The sequence below is a fragment of the Ranitomeya imitator genome, chromosome 1 (genome assembly GCF_032444005.1).
Source record: "Ranitomeya imitator isolate aRanImi1 chromosome 1, aRanImi1.pri, whole genome shotgun sequence".
NCBI classification, from domain to species: Eukaryota; Metazoa; Chordata; class Amphibia; order Anura; family Dendrobatidae; genus Ranitomeya; species Ranitomeya imitator.
The window spans coordinates 1,073,918,885-1,073,934,213 of NC_091282.1; the positions used below are offsets into that span (position 1 = coordinate 1,073,918,885).

Below are 15,329 nucleotides of genomic sequence, written 5' to 3' on the forward strand. Positions count from 1 at the left end.
AGATGGCATGAACCGCTGAGCCCAGCAATTGGTTGCAGCGGTGATGTGTGCTGTAGGCGAGGTGTCACCACTGCAGTCTATTAAAGAGCGGAGCAATGGTGAAGAGGCAGCACTGAACCCGAGAAGGAAAATAAAAGCTGTGATTGTCATTTTAGAAGTCTACGACCCTATGGTCACAGAAAATTTGAAACTAAACAATCCATTTAAAGCCTCAATCATCAGCAGATAAGCCAATGCCAGGCGAGTCTAGCAGCCACCTTCTCCCCTCTCCCCATTGAAACACATGAGCACTCAGGCAAGAGATATCTATGGTGTTGGGCTGTTTTAAGCACCGAAAAGGGACTGCTCATTTCTCCTGCACAGTGATCCTGCCTGGTGCTCTCCATTCGGCTCTTGCTGACTCCTCTGCTCAGATCGGCTTTTTTCGTACTAATGTTTGGTTCATGTAAGTGAAAAGGTTTCATGAATCCGGATCTAAAACACAGTCCATACGATCTGCATCTTCAATTTCATGCACAGTTGAGACCACAAAACTAAGTACAAGTAGTGTCTGATCGTACTAGGACAAGAAGAAAAACCTTTTCAGAACTAATTTAGATCTTGGCTGTGACATAACCAGGAAGGGCAGACAGCTTAGACAGCAAATTAACTATTTTCATGCATTTTGCCTCCATTCAGGCGTGGCAAGCCCTGTCATTTGCCTGAGTGCTCACTTTTTCCCAGCAGACTGCAATGTTAAGCTCAGCAGCTGCAATGCCCTTTTATGTCAAAAAGCTGGCACAGAAAGGGGCAGCTCAATAGAAGAAATAAACATGTCTGGGAAAAAAAAACAAAAAAAAACACACACCAAGATGCTAGTGCCCGGCAACGAAAAAAACAAAACAAGTATCAAACACTACAACCAAATGTAACTGCAAGCAGACAGAAGACACGGTTACATGTTTGTCAAAAACAAAAAACCTAATACCAGGTTTCAGGTTTTACACCTATTGTTTCCACCTGTCACTGCAATGTGAGCGGATCCACTATACACAAGATGTAACAGCTATAAGGTTCCCTTTAAAAGCCAATTTTTCCCTCCTGAGCTCGACTGTAGATTAATATTCAGAAAAAGACATTTATACATTAACATATGCATTCTAAAAAAAAAAACTCCAAACATTTAAACCATCAATGGTTCCCTCTGTGACCAGGTCCTCGTGTAGAATATTCTACAGATTAACAGTTCTAATGGTAAAGAAGCTTTGTGTCCGAGTCAGGGTCCTGGTTGTCACAGTGGCATTGCTTTCCTCACAGGGAGAGTGATGTCACGCTTGGAAGCGATGAAAGATCTCTTTTATCAGGTAATCACATACACACAACATGTTAACACTCCAGGCCAGAAGGGGGAGCTCTGAACCAGGATTAAGGGTGAACTCCCCTATAAATACATTCTGGTCTGGGGGAAAAGAGTTTTGAGGCAGTTAGTGCCAGACCGCAGACTGGACCAGTCTGGGGCAGAGAGACGTGCATGGGGTCGTGCAGCCAGAGTTGCTGCACTCCAATATTCAGATATATTGAAGGAAAGAACACTGTTAGTGGACGTGTAGGAGCGTGGAGCACAGGAGAATGACACCAAGGGAGCAGAGCAGCGATTTGGCTGAGCGCAGACACCGGTAGCCGGTAGACTGGTGTTGTGTTGGACTTCATAAAGCACAGCAGAAACCGGCAGGACAGCTGGATTATAAATCACCTGTCCGCCTTAATACCCAGGAGGCGCAGTGGCATATAGGGCCCGGGTCGTGATAGAGACCTTGTAAAAAGGCTCAAGTCACCTGTGATACCGGTTTGTGTCCTAACCTTTATGGGGGACAGAGAGGAACTGTGAGGACCTTATTAGAAGCCATAGGTAGTAAGGGACTACAACACCACCACCGTGCTTTGAGGAAGGCTTTTATCTCCACCTGGTAAAGGGGACTCTGGATTCGCTTCCAAGCCAGCCGGTGCCTGCCTGTACCTGTGATCTGGTGCCCTAGACTGCGGTTGCCTAAAGTTTCAGTAAACCAGGTAAAGAGACTACAAACCTGTGTCCTCCGTTCTTTACTGAACCACTCACCATCCTCATCTCTACACTGGGTGCCCTGGGGACCCAGCTTCACCTGTGGGAAGTTATACTATCTTAGCTGCCATAACATCACCCCAGAGGACCCCCTTAAGCAGCGTCGGTCACTACTGACCGAATTCTACCCGTGGCGTCATGAACATAAACTTTATTCCAAATCCCCTTTCCCTTTGATTGGGCGCCCAGGGCCACGGACTGGGTCGCAGCCACCGTGACATCCCCTTTAAGTACTGGACCTGGTACCGAGTACCCCATGACTCTGGCAGGCAACTCATTTGTCTTTTATGTGTATTCCTCTTCTTGGCCTCATCGCGGTATATATAGCTCCTATCCTGGTATATATGTTCCTTGTCCTGGGCCCCATCCTGGTATATTAGGGCGTTTCATTTTTCCGAAGTTATGATTTTCATATGACTTTGCTTGAATTCTTGGTCTAAGTCATCTAAAAGATCCATGTAAAAAATTTTAGCAAAATCGATTAATATTTAGGGGTTGCACACTTTGATCACTTTTATCTGAAAGTACTGAAATTTATGAACATCGACATCACAGTAATGTTTATGTTGTGTTTCTATTATCTTTTGCAGGTAGCTAAACTGAAAATGAGTAGTAGAAAGGGAATTTGGTTTCTTGAAAAGGTGCCTGGTGGTGCTTTTAGTTTTTATTTACCATCACAAGGAAATGAAAGAAAAACGCTCGTGTGCTGCTAAATCCACAAATATTAAACTACAGGAAGTGTGGAAGAAAGCAAGTATCCCTGTCATGACAGAGGAGAATATCCAAACTCGTATACAGAAATTGTACAAGGAATATCAACATCTGGGTAAAGAGAAATCAAGAAACACTGACAAAGCAAATATGAAGCGGCAGATTTGGAAAGGTGATCTTGTTGAGCTATTTGATATTGCCAGGCAAAATGTGAATAGCGTACTACTGTAGAAGACGATAAAGCATTCCTTATGTCACAAAGAGGATCATATGAGTTCATCAATGAGTGATGTAGATAAGGTTTTTTAAGCCTCACAAATTAAAAAGAAGAAAATAAATACAGAAAAAAAAAGAGGCATACAAGATGAACACAATAAAGAAATCACCAAAATGAACAAGACACTTATAGTGGAACACTCAGTCTCATCTCTATCATCATCAATTCATGAAGAGGACGAATTTTCTGCACCACCAGTGAAAAAAATCTTGTGCAGGTCGTAGATTAAAACCTCTTGATCAAACACTCACGGCTACATGAGATCGAGAACAACTCTACATTTTACAAGCAAGCACTTCATTTATTGCAACTGCAAAAAGCCTTGGTCATGATGTTTCATGCATTTCCATATCTCCATCTACCGTTTTCCGAGCTCAGGCAATTAACAGAAGACAAATGGCTGAGAACATGGAAAAGTCACTGTTTGAAAATCCTCCTCATTTAGTCTCACATTGAGATAGTAAATTGTTGCCCTCAGTTGCCTGTGGGAGTGTCAAAACTCTGGAAGATAGAGTTGCTGTTCTTGTAACTGGAAAAGATTTTGAGCATTTGCTTGGCGTACCTGTTGCCCAGAAAGGCACTGGTGAGATAATGGCTGAAGTTGTTATTCGGGAGGTGGACCGATTCGCGCTACGTGACCGTATCATTGGTATATCTTTGGATACAACTACATCTAATACAGGAATGATCCAAGGAGCATGTATCAGAATTGAAACTGAATTTGGGCGACCATTGTTGTGGTTGGCTTGCCGCCACTACACCCACAAATTAATCTTGAAAGGAGTGTTTGGTAACTGTTGTAACATACCATCAAGTGGTCCTGACATCTAGACTTTCAGAAAGTTCCAAAATCAGTGGAATTCAGTTGATAAGTCCTATTCCCCGATGTTAGATGAAAAAAAATACCATTCAAGGTTTTCTAGAAGAACAATGTGTGAAAATGGTGGACTACCTCAACAATGTCTTGAAAGATGGCAGTCATCCAAGAGAAGATTACAAAGAGCTATTACAACTATCACTTCCATATCTTGGAGGTTGGGATGAAAACAATTTCAAATTTAGGGTTCCAGGGGCTCTGATTGAAGCAAGGTCGATGGCAAAGGCTATTCACTAAACAATTGCATATTTCTAATAGAGAATTGAAAGGAATAAGAAAAGTAGCACGTTTTGTCTAATATATGCTTTTGGCACGAGGCAGTTGTAAGTCGATGGGCTCCAAAGAATGATTCAGAGATGCTACAGCTTTTGCAATATTATCCAGATAAAGAGGTCAAAAGTGCCCTCACAGTGGCTAAGTGACACATTTGGTATCTGTCAGAAACTAACAAACATAGGATTGGCATTTTTGGATGAACGTATCGGTCAGGCTGAGAAGGATAAGATGTTTGAAAATTTAAGAATGAAACCTGCAAAGAAAAAGGAACTGAAACGGTTGGAAGGCAAAAACCTAGTTTTTGAAGGAAAAGACCTCACCGATTTTGTTACAAGTAAAACAAAGACATTCTTTGAATTGTTTGGGATCCACAATGTAGAAGAATATTACAGTGATACACTAAGAAGCTCCGTCAATGCTCTTAAGTTGGTGAATGACACTGCGGAAAAGGGCATTGCTCTGATAAAGAAGTTTCATAATTCAAATCAGAGATGAACAACAGAAACAGTTCATGTTAAGAGTTGTCGAGTATCATAGAAAAGCCGTCACCCAGCAAACAAAATAAGGAGTTGCATCTTTCACAGAACATTAGTGTAAATCATTTAATATGTAGGATACTGCCTATCAATGTTACTGTTTATTGTCACTATTATGCTAAGTTTTTAATGGTTTGAATTTCTAATAAAAAATACTTAACATTGAAAATCTGTTTTTGGCGTACTTTTATTAAACTGATAAAAGTGTGCAACCTCTAAATATTGTTCGATCATCTTGAAATTTAGCATATATACTTTTTACATTAGTGAGACTCGGGGCGTAAGCAAAGTCTGCAAAAATTTGACATTTTAATTTTTACCATATAAAATGAAACACCCTATGGTATATACTGTATATTCCCCATCCTAGTATATACGTCCCTTATCCTGGGCCCCATCCTGGTGTATACATGCCCCATTCTAGTATATATGTCCCTTACTGTGGGCTCCATCCTGGTATATATAATCCCCATTCTAATATATGTGTCCATTATCCTGGGCCCCATCCTGGTGTATATGACTCTTTATCCTGGCCCACATCCTGGTATATATATCTCCCATCCTAGCACATATGTGCCTTATTCTGGGCCCCCATCCTGGTATATATATCCCCCCATCCTAGTATATATGTCCCTTATCCTGGTATATATACCCCCCATTCTAGTATATATGTTCCTTATCCTGCCTGGGCCACATCTAAGGACGCACATCCAGTTGAAGTTTGTGCTGCCATTGGGAGGTCTCTCATCCACACAGGCCAGGTCACGACCGAGATCGTTATGCCCCTGCTATCAAGGGTCTTTTTTGCATAAAACCGCTTTAGACCATACTTTGTATGGATTATTTATGTACTTGTACAAGATAATCATGTCCCCCTTAGACAACTCTTCTTATGACTAAATACGTTTATTTTACATTTTTCCTCATTACCTACTTATCAGTTTTGTGGCTTTGTACCATTTCTTGTCCCAGGTAATCCTTACTTGTGCCGACTACATCAGCAGGACCACGTAACAGTGGCCGGTGGTGGCACAGAATAGTGTTACAACAGTAGAGCGTGAGTGGGTGGGGGGGGTGTAGTGTTTAAATATTTGTATAAGAATACTGTATCTAATGATTCAGTATATCTGAAAATCCAGCACCCTTCAGGTCTTAATAATGTTGAATTAAGGTCATTTTTCTGGAATTGAAGGTCACCACACAATGGACATCATGCTCTCTGGGTATTTATATTAGACTCTCACTAATTTGATCTCTATAATTACCATGAAGTGAAGCAAGCAGGACTATAATTAATGGAGTACAGTTTATAATTCACATTACTAGTATTTATTTCTAGAGCTGGTCGTGTTCTGCGCACTTGCACAGTACAAAACATTTACAGGTTGTAAAACATCAGAGAAATATATAAAAGCAGCACAGAAATTACTGGCGTTAAGGAGACAGCTGTAAATACAGAAAAACCTGATGACACATTAGGAGAGAGCCCTGCTCATAAAATGTGACGAGCGACAAGGCGTAGTCGCCTCACACTTGCCAAGTAGCAAGTGTTTTTAGGTGTCAGAAAACCCATTTAAATGGGAAACTTCGTCTACTCTTATTCCTGTTCTTTTTCTTGCTTGGTTACTAGAGAGAATAATCACAGGCTTCACCTGCAATGTAATCCTGGGCCGAGGCATCACCATGAGAACAGTAGTTTCTTGGAATTTTGTCGATAAAAGATGTGTAAATTTTAGATTATGTGCATGAGACACCACCCACCAAATTTTTCCAAGCAGACGGCTCTTCAGGAAATTCTGGCAACTCATTTCCTGAAGAACTTTGTGTGATGGTTTTATTTTCGGTTGTTTCCTAAACATTTTTTCTGACGTTTTTGGCCAAAGGTGTTTTTTCCCCCAATGGTTTTGGTTACGTCTTTCTTACTGTTATTTTCTGCTCTTTTTTTCACACTTCATTGAATTATTAAGAAACGACAGTAAAAATGATGGCAAAAGCTCCAAAAGACGTCCAGGAATCTTTTGAGGTTTTCTATTGTCTTGTATTATGAAGCAGAGTGCTTTCTGAGCAGCACTCACCAGAAGACTGGTCAGATCACTTCTTTTAACCGCTTGTCTTTTTTAAAAAGCTGAAATGGTTAAAAGACATTCAAAAGCCTGAACATACGCACTGCAAGTTGTTTTTACATAGAAACCCTTAAGTTCATTGTTTGGGGCGTTTTCGGAGAGGTTTTTGAAAGGTTGTTACCAAAAAAGATGTTGGGTGTACATACCCCTTTGTCATCCTCTGTGTAAGCTATGTACATGCAGTTACTATATGACTATGGACGTGTAAGAAAAGCCACCTCTCCTTATAGAGTAGTGTCCAAGATCTGCTGTCAGTCAGTGACGGGGTCGCAGTAAGCCTCCGCTCTGTATACACAAGAGTAGTGACTGAACCCTGAACGCTACTGGGAGGAATGAAGTTAATTTCCTCCTGGTAGCGCGGATCCAATTGCCGGCCCCAGGCAGGTTCAGAATGCCATTAACCCCATATCGGCTGCTTAATAGCGTTTTTATCATGTGACAGGTTACCTGTAATGATTTGAAGAAGCTTTACACACGCTGTTTATTTATTTAAAGCGCAGGTGCTGGGAGAGGAATACTCCCATCAGTCGCCACCTACCCTTGCTGTTATTAGCGGCAGCAGGTGTAGGCTGATGGGAGTTGTAGTCCCATCAGCCACCGCTTGCTCTCGATGTTATCAGTTGAATACAACTCTCAATATTCTTCCCTGCAAGAGCTGATCACAGCGCGAGCAGGGGAGAATGATAAGAGCTGTCATCAGCACCCGGCGCCGGGGAACAGAGCTAACAGTACCGCTGCTTGCCAGTAATCTGTGTGTCATCAGATTCACGTGTGTGGTACGTTTTGAAACTCATAATGCTGTTAAAAAAAAATGGACATGTCAGTGTATTTTGCCCATGGACACGCGGTCTGTGAAAAACACACTGACGTGCACAAACCCATTCACTTCAATGGGTCTGTTGTATGGACTCTCACCACACACACTAGACACACTTTCTGAAAGAGCCCTTAAGATATTCTCAGATACGTGGTAGTAAGCTTCATAAAGTTATGCGTCCCTCCAACTTGTATAGGAAGAGTCTAGGAATTGCTCTACACATCTGCATTGATAGGAAATTGCCCATGTGTGGCATAAGTCCCCTGAAGAGTCGAATTTTGATGAAGCACGTCTGGACACACAGGGAGAGTGCAGGGCCTCCATTGTAGGGTCAGATGTGGACTGACCTTGTCGGGGAGGGAGTTTTGGGGAGAAGTAATTGTCAGCCCAAGTAGGGATCTATAGGGCTAGACTACCATCCTCATTTTCCCTGGAGGCATCTATTAGATCGTGATGTACCTCCTAGACCTGACTGCCGACTGCAAATGAACAGGCGAGATCACTCCATTTTTTTTTTTTTTTAAATCTATGTGAGGTGGCTATTGCCTCATATTCATGTTTTTGTCCCTGTACTCGCACAGGCATATTTCTGCGGCCTATACCTGATGAAATAGGGTCTTTGTATTTCTGATTCTCTCTGACTAATGTCCGGTGATATCTCTAATAAAACCCTATTTAAACCGCTGCTTTGGTTTATTTTGCATGCTGAGCGAGCACATAGGGATAGGTTCAGTCGTATCATTATTCCAGAACTGGAGATATTTCTTATGTAAACTGGGCATATGTAGATACCTGATGTATATTATACTGCTACTTTACAGGTGTCCGTAAAGTAGCAGTATAATATCTTCTACATCAGTAATTCCCTTTTCTGATTCTAAGAGAAGCTAGGTCCCCTAAATATTCAGCCACCATACTGTACTTTAAAGCCATAGCTTCTCCTTTTAAGTAGCACTGAAGTGTAACTAGCATTAATCATATAAGAACACACGAGTAAAATGACATATAAAAGGGTATACCCTGGACAGATACATTCTGAACTGTTCGGAAAGTGTTTTATATAAAACATTTGGTTGGACCCAGCATTGTGTTGTATATCTGCAGCACGCTGAGCATTGCACTTTGCCATAAAGCACTTTGATCCGGCTTGTTACAGCTCCGTCACATTCCTAAAGCAAGCGTGCCAGGGAATCGTCTAACCCCAAACTTGTGCAAACATGATACTGTCTGGAAATCAGCTATTAAAGCAATCCAGCTGTTACAGAACCAGCAAGTAATGGCTAGCAGGTAGAAGCGCACTGCCTTCAAGCTTTGCTGCCAAGTCAGCCTTAACATGGTTTCGAAGACATACTGGATGGGAATCCTCTGCAGACAGCAAGGGATGCCCAGCGCTGGTGTCCCGGATGTTTCCATCCACTTACTAGCTTACTGTCAGGCCTAAGATAGCAGACAAAGTCCAGCAGGTGACGAAGTTCAAGACATCTCCACTCTGCCATACACAGGATGAGACGTTTTGACCCGTCACAGGTCCTACTCAAGCATGAAACGCCGCATCCTGTGTATGGCACAGTGGAGAGGTCTTGAACTTCATCACATGCCGGACGCAGTCTACTATTTTCCTGTGCATGCTGTATCCAAGTGGGTTCCTTGGATTTTGGACCTTGTGTCTTGTTATGGGAAGATGCTCTGATCTTATTTCCTTTGAAGAGTGCGGCAAGCAAACCCTACACTCATTAAGATGTCCGTTTTCACGTACTTGTTCTATCCATTTTTTTTATTTTTTTTTATTTTGTAAAAGAACATGAACCCATTATGATCTATGGGGCTGTTCACTTTTTTTTTTTTTTTAAATACCAATTGTAAAACAAAAGCGGAGCTATTTTCTTATAAAGTTTAATGAGGCTGGATTTTTTTTGTATACCAGAAAAAAAATGTAATTCTACTCTGATGGTAAAAAACAAAAGCAAAAAAACAAAAACACCTGGTCCAAAAATGGACGAAAATCAGATTCAGTGCAGTGATCAAAAATGGTCTGTTTTTTTTTCTTGCATGCAAAAATAATAATAAAATAGACATGTGAATAAGATATTATTCTATGTCAACGTGAACACGTTTACCCAGAACAAAGACTGAATTAATGATTTTGCTGCCACGGGGCAGGTGCACAGCTGCGAATGACAGACAGACACATAATAGAGGAGGGGTGGCCATTTTAGTTAGTTTAGCTCCGAACACAACTCTGTACATGTAAAAAAAAAAAAAAAAAAAACACAACAGCAATGATTGCTGAACATACCTTTCATGTCTAATCAGTGATCATTTTATGCCTTTTTAGAGTTGTGTGAGCCTTTAAAAAGTCAAACATTAATTCTCAACTATGCAAAAATAAAATAAATTTTGTTCTCAATTAACTTACCGGAGTATAAATGTGCAAAAGATGGACTAGACTCAAACACCTGGTTAAGTAACAGCCAAGGAAAGTTAATAAAAAATAAAAAGCAAACATAAAAAGGTCACTAGCACTTTTTTTTTGCCCCGGAGTAAAAATGGTGCTAAAGCCCCCTTCACACATCAGTGTTACCGGTACGAGTGGTGACAGTTTTCACATGTACCAGACACACTTTACACATGTAGACCCATTATAATTTATGGGGCTGTGCATATGTCCGTGTTTTCACACAGACAGTGTGTCCATGTGACCCACGCGTAGATGTGTCCTTTTTCTTCCCCCGGCAGCACGGATGTCAATACATCCCGCACATGTGCACATGGATGACAAAGTGTGACATCCCTGTACCACATAACGTAATAAAATAGAAATGAATGGTGTTTAGGTGTGATGGATAGATATCCGTGATATATGTAATTAGTGCCAAGCGTTTGTAGCTTACTGAACTTGTATTAACCTAATATATGAAAAAAATGTGATAACCAGCAAAGGTAAAGTAGACAGCTGTGTGCTGATATTATCAGGCTGGGAAGGTCCATTGTTATTAGGCTCTGCCCAAACTAAAAATAATCAGTCAGGATAGTCCAGGTCTTGCTGGCATAGAGAAGAGTGGCGAGGAGCACCACGAAGTAGACCTTCATATTAGTGGTAAGGCTGAGTACACTTTGGGAGCCTGCTAAAGAACATATGGGAACAAAGACAGTGCTGGCTTTAACAATTCTGTTGTTGACCTCAGAGTCAATGGTCACTATACAGGAGAGTGTGTTGCCCAGGTAAGTGAAGTTGTCAACTGCTTTTAGGTTCTGCTCCTTCACAGTAATGCGTGGCTGCTGGTATGCTTTTCCTGGAGCAGGTTGGTACATGACACCGGTATTTCTAGTATTAATAATGAGAACGAAGTTGTCGCAAACTTGTGAAAAACAGTCCATTTCACGCTGCATCTACGGCTCTGTACTGGCGTTGAGCGCGCAGTCATCAGCAAACAAGAAGTCATGGATAACAGTCTCATGTACTGTACCTTTGTAACAGCCTTCAGGCATCTGCATCTGGGGTTGAATAGCTTGCAGTCAGCCCTGTACCTGAGATGGATTCCGTGTTTGCATTTGCTAAAAACATCTCTCAACATGGAAGAAAATAGCATGCAGATCAGGATCGGCCAAGTACACAGCCTTGTTTTATGATGTTTGTAACTGGGAAGGCCTCCAATTCATCTGCCTCATTCAGGACCTTCACCATAATACCATAATGGAGCTGCAGGGCAATTGTGATGAGCTTGCTGGGGCAGGAAAACTTTCCCATGATTTTCCACAGGCTGTCTCTGCTTACTGTGTGTCGAAAACCTTGGTCAAGTGGACAAAAGTAAGGAAAAGGTTGCTAAGCTGCTCGTGGCACTTTTCCTGTAGTTGAAGCGCCGCGAAGATCATACCCGCCGTCCCACATCCAGCGCGTCAGCCGCACAGGCTTTTGTGTAGTAGAACTTGGTTAAGGCGGTTGAGCAAGAAGCGAGCCAGAACATTCCCAGCAGTGGAAAGAAGGGATGTCGTCGATGGTTGTCGCAAGATTGGTGGTTGCCTTTTTTCTTGTAGATGTGGATTATGCAGGCATCTTTCAGCTGGCGTGGAATCTGTTCCTTTTTCCACATGAACTTGAATAGTTTAGTCATCATTTGCATCAGGACAGGGCCGGCTGCTTTGTATACCTCGGCAGCTATATCATCGTTTCCTGGCATTTTTGTCACAGGAGACTTGTTTTACTGCCTTTATTTACACTGGAAACTGGGAAGAACATTGAGGTCCTTGTTGATTTTGACCTGGGGAAGGCGAGCAATGGCCTCGTCATTGATAATAGTAAATTGATTAAAAGGACACTGTTGAAGTGCTCAGGCCACCGTCTGATGTTGGGCTTTATGCCAGCTGTGATTTTTGAGAAATCACAGCTGACATCAATGCCAATACCATTAGTCCGATTGCCTACGAACCAGGGCTATCGGGAAGAGCTGGGCAAAGCGCCAGAATTGGCACATATGTGATGTGCCACTTCTGGGGCGGCTGGTGTAATATCAGCTCACAGCTGTCTGCTTACCTTTACTGGTTATCAAAAGTAGTGAGGACCCCTTTAGGATAGGCCAATGTCTGATTGCTCGGGGTCTCACACCCCTACCGATCAGCTGTTATCGGTGTCAGCATCGGCCGGAAAGGAGCTGGCCATCTTCTGATAGTAGCCGCAGCAGGGTACTACACATCTGCCTCCTATTGATTTGAATAGGTGGCGGATATGTAGAACCAAGCCTGGGTCACTATCAGAAGACGGACAGCTCCGCAAGCAAGTACTTCTGGCTGCCTACATGGAGATCAGCTGATCAGTAGGGATTCTGGGTGTTAGACCCCGACCGATCAGTCATGGGTCATCAATGCTAAAGTAGTGGACAACCTCATTAGTACATGTACATTAAACTACGTACGCAGAGTACTAATTATATATCTAATCTATTTATCTATCTCTGTGCACATCTGTAACATCTAAACATCTGTCATTTCTATTCTGCATTCTATTCCAGTACGCGGCACACGGATGACACACACGCACACGGCTAACACCAGTACCTTTATTTTTTCAGTACCTTAAACATCATGATGTGTGAAGAAGCCTAAGACAGTGGCGTACTGCTAATAGAGGCAGACCACATAGTGGCTTTGAGTTGGAATAACCCAGTGCCAGAATGGCGCAGGCGGATCGGCGGCATTCCTACTCACGCAGGCGGATGGACGGGGTGGTGTGCGTAGGCGGATGGGGCGGCGTTCCTACTCGCGCGGACGGGGCGGCGTTCCTACTCGTGAAGGCGGACGGGTGGTGTGCGTAGGTGGACGGGGCAGCGTTCCTACTCGCGCAGGCGGACGGGGTGTTGCATGTAGGCGGACAGGGCAGCGTTCCTACTCATGCAGGCGGACGGGGTGGTGCGCGTAGGCGGACGGGGCAGCGTTCCTACTCATGCAGGCGGACGGGGTGGTGTGCGTAGGCGGACGGGGCGGCGTTCCTACTCGCGCAGGTGGACGGAGTGGTGTGCGTAGGCGGACAGGGCGGCGTTCCTACTCGCGCAGCCCGACGGGGTGGCGTGCGTACGTGCGCAGGTGGACGGGGGTGGCGTGCATACGTGCGCAGGCGGACGGGGTGACGTGCATACGTGCGCAGGCGGACGGGGCGGCGTGCGTACGTGCGCAGGCGGACGGGGCGGCATGCGTACGTGTGCAGACGGACGGGGTGGCAGGCATACATGCGTAGGTGGACGGGGTGGTGTGCATACGTGCGTAGGTGGACGGGGCAGTGTGCATACGTGTGCAGACGGACGGGGTGGTGTGCATACGTGCGCAGGCGGACGGGGTGGCGTGCGTACGTGTGCAGACGGACGGGGTGGTGTGCATATGTGTGTAGGTGGACGGGGTGGCGCGCGTACGTGCGCAGGCGGACGGGGGGGTGTGCGTACATGCGTAGGTGGACGGGGCAGTGTGCATCCACACACAAGTGAAAAGCGAGCGCTGCCTGCATCCATGTGCTCCAGAACCTGACACAGACGGGGAGATAACGAGTCATCACAGGGAGGACCGAGAAGAACACCTAGAGGTGACACGATTAAAGGGACCGCACAGATACAGAGCCATAGATGTCATAGCTAGAGATAAGGGGCAGAGAACTAGAACTGCTGCTAGAAGTGAAGGAACCGTGACCGCATCACACACGGGACGTGATAACTCCGCGCTGACTACTCTGCCCCCGCACAGCGCCGGACGGTGGCGCACAGCAGACCTCCTCCTCCTCCTCACCTGTGTGCCGTGCTCTCCTCTCAGTACAGGTCCCGGCTCAGCACACTGCGCTCCGGACACACTGCGCCTCCGCCACAGCTGCTGACACTACCACCCGCCCACAACATCTTATAACCACGCCCACTACGTTGATACCACGCCTTTACTCTACAGTGTAAACGCCCTTTATTACAATATAACACACCTATACGACATGACCAATCATCACTCATCTTCTTTCACGCCTACAGGGAAATGCACCTATCACAATGCCGTTTCTTGATAGCCACGCCCAGTGAGAACTCTCAGCCAGCCTTCCAGTCGGCGTGATGCGTCTACTCTATGCAATATATTGTCACTGCCCAGATTTTTAGGGGGCGGGCTTTAGATTATTAACCCCGCCCCAATATAATTTTCCGCCGTCCACCTCGTCTGTAATTGCATACACTGCAGTGAGAGTGAAGGCGCATGCGCTGATGACTGATCCCGGCGCTTTGTGAGTTCTCGTGCTGCGTTTGTCGCTGTGGTAACACGTCCGGGGGTGCACGGCAGCGACACGATGTGAGGGACAAGTCATTGTAGTCTAGTGCATTGTGCTCCGTGTGTCTGTCCGTGAGCAGGCCTGGGGTCTGTCCTGTACGACCCCTGTGAGGACTGAGAAGAATGGGATTTATCAGAGCCGTTGTAACCCCTTCATCACCAGACGACTTTTAGTTTGTGCATTTTTTCTTCGCCTTCTTCGAAGAGCCATAACTTTCTTCCTTGGCCATGTAGCCGAATGAGGACGCGTTGTCTTGCAGGACGACTTGTCGTCAGGAATGACATCAATCATTTTACCACACAATGTACGGGGAAACGGAAAACAGCTCCGAGTGGTGAAAGAATCCCCAGACTTCTGCCGTTTCTATCAGCTTTCGTCATGTTGTAAATATGAGCTGATGATGCGACTCTTCACCTCTGTACGATTACGGCGATAACAAATTTGTATGTTTTCAAATATATTTTAGTGTATAAAATAATTCAGCGCTTTTTAAAAAAAAAAAATAATAATTTTTGGGTTAGTGTCACTATTTTTGGGGACTTTTTCAGTCTTTGATCAGTACGAGGGCTTGTTTTTTTGCAGGGTGAGTTGACGCTTTTATTGGTACAATGATCAGTACATAAAGGGGGATATAAAAAAAAGTCTAAACACCCCTATTACAATGTCAAGTTTTTGACATTCAAAAAAAATCATAAGAATCATTTCAGAACATTTTCCACTTTTGACACCAATAATTAGTGATGTTCGAACCCGAACAGTAAAGTTTGGGGTCCGTACCAGACACCTAGTGTCCGCGCATGGACTCCAAACACGGACTTCTCGTGGAA

General features: G+C 44.2%; 1 protein-coding gene across 1 annotated transcript in view; it reads right to left on the reverse strand.

The window, feature by feature from the left end:
• Positions 1-14,087, reverse strand: part of MFAP3L (microfibril associated protein 3 like) — an 84,922-nt gene extending 70,835 nt beyond the window's left edge. The window contains exon 1 of the mRNA XM_069744221.1: positions 13,983-14,087. The gene's annotated coding sequence lies outside the window, so the exon portion shown is untranslated. The remainder of the gene's footprint in view (positions 1-13,982) is intronic.
• Between the last annotated feature and the right edge of the window lie 1,242 nt (positions 14,088-15,329).